The sequence below is a fragment of the Vitis riparia genome, chromosome 3 (genome assembly GCF_004353265.1).
Source record: "Vitis riparia cultivar Riparia Gloire de Montpellier isolate 1030 chromosome 3, EGFV_Vit.rip_1.0, whole genome shotgun sequence".
NCBI classification, from domain to species: Eukaryota; Viridiplantae; Streptophyta; class Magnoliopsida; order Vitales; family Vitaceae; genus Vitis; species Vitis riparia.
Genome location: NC_048433.1, coordinates 15316713 through 15321678, shown reverse-complemented (window position 1 = coordinate 15321678; position 4966 = coordinate 15316713). Strand labels below are relative to the sequence as shown.

At 36.3% G+C, this 4966-nt stretch overlaps 1 pseudogene; it reads right to left on the bottom strand.

Moving 5' to 3' along the window:
* Window positions 1-399: 399 nt before the first annotated feature.
* LOC117910865 lies at window positions 400-4663 on the bottom strand (annotated as a pseudogene).
* Between the last annotated feature and the right edge of the window lie 303 nt (window positions 4664-4966).

Here is a 4966-nt window from a genome sequence, read left to right as displayed (position 1 = left end):
AAAAAAAAAAACTAGAAATTAGTCATTCCATGGATGATGAAAAATTATAAGCACATATGTTATAGTGATCATTAACAAGAAGGAAGAGGTGAGTGCTAACACCATGGTCATGTTTTCCTATGCACAAAGTCCGTGAAATCTTTATAGGTAAGGTAGATGGATTGGTTGGTCTAAAACATTCTTGTTCCCTAAATATTTTTCAAGCTTAATGAACCATATATAATAAGATTTATTTCCTAGAGTTTCAAATTACTTTTATGAACTGATCTATAAATTAATGGCATCATCAACTATATGGCATATATAATTAACAAGAGTTAGCCTTTGATCCTTTTATCAATTTGTCTGCAAATGATGTTGATCAAAATGGCACCTTAATTGGGACCACAAAAACTTAACTAAGACACAAGTGAAACACGTAATCTTTATTAAGGCAAATGATTCTTAATTTACTAAAGAAAGACATGCTTGAGGACAATTTATTTAGCCCTATGCCACATTTGTTTGACGTCAAGGCAAATCACTTTTGGATGATCAACCATGCAAAAAAAAAAACCATAATAATGTATATGCGATTAGTTTTTGCTTCAAGAGGAGTCGATCTGAGCAAAATCTAGTGACTTCTTCCCTTCATGAGCTTTCCCAAAAAAGTTTTTCATGTACTCCTCATAGACAACCTCGCGATAATGAGCAACCCCATCTCTCTCAACCACTTGAGGCAATGGCCCGATCTTCTCATTTGGTCTAGGAATGGTGAATATAGGGATCGACACTCTGGATTGAGTGCTTGTGGTACCCTATGTTTTGCGCTTTTGTACTTCCCATTGCTTAATATCTGAAAATTTGCATACATTCATATCAAAGAAATGTCCATTTGAGAATGATTTTATGTACCTCTATAACTGAATTTTGTAAGTATATCAGTATTATTCTAACCTGTAATGTATCACCAACATTGATGACCAATGCGCCTGGTATGGGTGGTATCTCCACCCACTCTCCCTTCTTTCCAGCACCTGTGATGTCTTCCTCCATTTTCACATATAATCCACTGATACCATCTTGTAGCAACATCGTTAACGTGCCCATATCAGAGTGGCGTCCCACGCCAACGGTAAGATCAGGGTTGGGGCAGGTGGGGTAGAAGTTCATGTTCACCATTTTTAAACCAATGAGGCCGTCAATTCTTGATTCCTCTAGTGTTACTTCAAGCTTCTCCATTACCACTTCTAGTATTCTTCTCATCATTGAGATGGATGCCTTTAGAAACTCTAGCGCTACTTCCCTACGGAAAATATGTATAATATTACATGCCATGAAGTTTATCATAAACAAGGTCTAAAAAGTGCTCCATGTAAGTGGACCACTCTACCATCTCGCAAGTTTCTCATTCCTTTTTTAGTATATAGATATATAGATCTAATCAGCTACCAATCTGGAGTTAGATTTGTTTGCACATTTCATAAATTACTACAATGAATATTTCTATACAATATGAACCATTTATATAAGAATCTTCTTGTTGTATGTCACTTGAAGGTCTAGGAATAGTTACTAAAGAACACTCTTTAACATGCTTAGAACCATGTTTTCAAATTGCAAAAGGTTAATAGGTTCAAAGTATATAATATTTATATGGGATATGATTACTACTCAAAAAGTGCTATTTGATAGCTTATAATTAATCCTTTTAAACACTTTTGAGTAGTAGTTAGTGTCTTTTAACCCAATTAGCATGTTAAGGCCCCTTTCAATCAATTCTAATCAAAATGTGTAAGTTTTGGTGTTTTTGTTAGTATTTTGATCACCAAAGCATTATGAGATTGAGGAGAGTTATTTGGAATCCATGGCAAAGCAATGAAGAGCTCAAATTCATGAAGAACCAAGATTTGGAGCTCCATAGCCCTTTGCCAAATTCGTTCAAAGCAAGCAAAGGAGAAAAGCAAAGAGGAAAACAGAGTGAAGAAAACAGAGGACAGCAGCTGCAGTCTTCCTTCGCACTTTTGGAGCACTTCCCGAAGTCCATTTTCTACATTCTATATACCATTTCAAAGCTCAGGAAGTCAAGAATCCAACGCTTCAAACCGTGCATGATTTGGAGCTGAAACGAGGAAGTTATGACCTTCGGAAGAAAACTGCTTCAGGTGTGCGAAAATTTCGCACACCTTCTGAATGGTATGCGAATTTCGCACAGGTGTGCGAATTTCGCACACCCCTGTGCGAAACCTCCCCTGTTTTGCCGACTCCACACGAGATCTTTTCTTTTAGATATTTTGTATAAATTTCCATTCTTCTCCTTGTAATCCACCAATCATAAGATTCTTAGCTAGGAAGGATGGAAAGCTTCTCTATTTATACTCCTTTGCATCCGTTGAAACAAATGGAGAAATATATGTAATATACCAAAATATATGTGAAATTAACGAACAGGGCACTTGCTCTGTTTCTTCTTTATATTCTTGTTTTCTCTTTAGTTTTCTTTCTAGCCAACCAAACTCTGAGGATTTTTCCTCAGAGGATGAGAGGCTAGGCTCTTCGTCTCTTGGAGCTAAGGTAACCGGGTAAGTTTCCACATGCATAAATTGGAAGTTTTGTTGTTTTAGTTTTAAATGAAGAGAAAGAGTGACCCGTTAATGGTTTTTATCTTTTTAGTTAACTTAAAACACCTTTAAATCACCTGGGCCAACACTTGGTAAGGCAAGTGATCTCCATCCATGGAGATTCACTAGTTTACCCCTTGCGAGCCTCTGGGAGGTGGTTTGAAGGTAGGATTTTCTAGAATAGCCAACACTTGGTAAGCTTTTGGACTCCAAGGAGACATCCATTAGTTATCTCTTGCGAGCTTTTGACGGGTAATCCAAGGTTAAAGATCATCTTGAATGGCAAGTGCTAGGTGAGAGGTATGAGCCATTGCAAAGTGCATCAGTGAGAGGGATTTAGTGTTTGAACCCATTAATGGGAAACATCTGTACAACACCGGTTGGAGAAGGAACTATATGTTAATTCTCTAATGCGAGGAAAAGAAACAAGTGACCGGAACTCCCTTTTTGTACAAGGAATCTGAGCCCAGTGATCTAAACTCCAAGAAACACTTTTCTTTGTAAGTAAAATCAGTTACTATTTTTGGTTAGTTTAAAACCCTTTCCTTTTTCATTCAAACGTCTTTATGTTTTCTTTTAAAGCTAACCTTGAAATGAAAAGGCACCAATTCAGCTTTGAATTAATATCATTTGTGAAGTGAAAAGCCATCCCAATGAACGATCCTAGAGCCACTATGCTATAGTAGCTTTGTCTTTGCTACCCTAGTATATGGTGTAATAGGTTATAAATTTTGTTGATTAATCCCTCAATCAAGGAGCACCAACTGGACACGAATCAGCTGAGACACCAATTAGGCACGAATCAGGATATCAATTATATCAAAATTAAATCTTAGCCAAAAATATAGTAATTAAGCTATATGGGACATAAATAATATCAAAATTAATTCTAGTAAAAAATATAGTAATTAAGCCATGCATTAATCCATGGGTTATGACAAAGATATATGAGAGGATTACTACAATATTCCACATTGCATGGGTAGAAGTTTCTAACATTTCAAGAAATAACACATTTAATAATCGGTTATTTGATTAAAACGGTCAATGAAAACCTAATATTTAAAATTTAAGTCTATATCATTTTTTATCTCATTTTGACAAAAATGCCCTCACTATTTTCTTATAAAAATAATATTTTATTTAAAAATTTACATATAAATACTTAAAATAATAAAGAACAATTATGTAAAAAAAAAAGGGTTAATTTTTAAGAAAAAATATGGGAAGGGTTAGATTCACAATTTAGGAATTATTTCATCAATTTTAATCAAATATTTCTATAATATATATAGATGATTTTTACTTTATGTGAAAAATTGAAAGAGTCTCACATATTGAAAGTTTTATATGCCTATATAGTTTAAACCATGAACTTAGTCATGAGGCATGAGTAGTATACATATCTGTCAAGTTATCACCAAAGAATATATAATACTCATAGGTTAGGGTCAATTAAAAAATTCTTACTTGCATTCGTTAGGCCAAAATTCAAGTGCTTCGCCATCGCTCGTATGCACCATACTAACATAGACCTTCCACTCCAATGCTTTCTCTTTCTCAAGCACAAAGCTCGTCCCATACTTCACATATGGGCTAGGGCTCACCCCTTCCTATACACCGCCTTCTTCTCAGGCGCTTGTCCAAAGAACTCATGCGTCGCGCTCTTAACCGACTCCAGCACTTCAATGGGCACCCCATGGTTCACAACTTGGAAGAAACCAACCCCCTCGGCTGCCTCAGCTATCAATCCCACCACTTGGCTATGCTGAGGTCCATCAAGCATTGACAAATCTATTGGCAGTCGATCATAGGAACTTGCTTTGAGCTTGTCTATGCGCTCATGCTGCGACTGAATGTATTGCTCTGGCACCTTCTCTAGGCCAAGATCCACCATGCCTTTGACTCCATTGCCATCTCTGACCACAAAGTTGTACAGTGAATCGCCATCATCAAAGTTAGGAGCCATTGTCGAATGAAGCTTGAAAATCTTCTAGTTTTGTTGAATGTTGATGGTTCAACAACCTTATTCCAATGATCCCAATTATGATCGTTGCCTTTTGTGTCTTTATCGAAGCAAGACTCATGCCCTTGAAGCTGGATGGAAGAAGGGAAAGTAGACATAATCATTGGGTTTTGGTGGCCGTCGTGGGGTTTAGGTGAATAAAAAAATACAAAAAAACTCATCGTCCAGGTTACCAACCAGTCAACAAGCACATGCCGAGGAAATAATCCCATACCAACACAAAAATATATGATCTTTACAATAACCAATTACTGAGGAATCCACGAATTCTTTGGATCTTTTTCTTTTTATAGTATTTTTGGTCCTTGAATTTTTAGGGCTTGAATTTCGCAACCCTAAG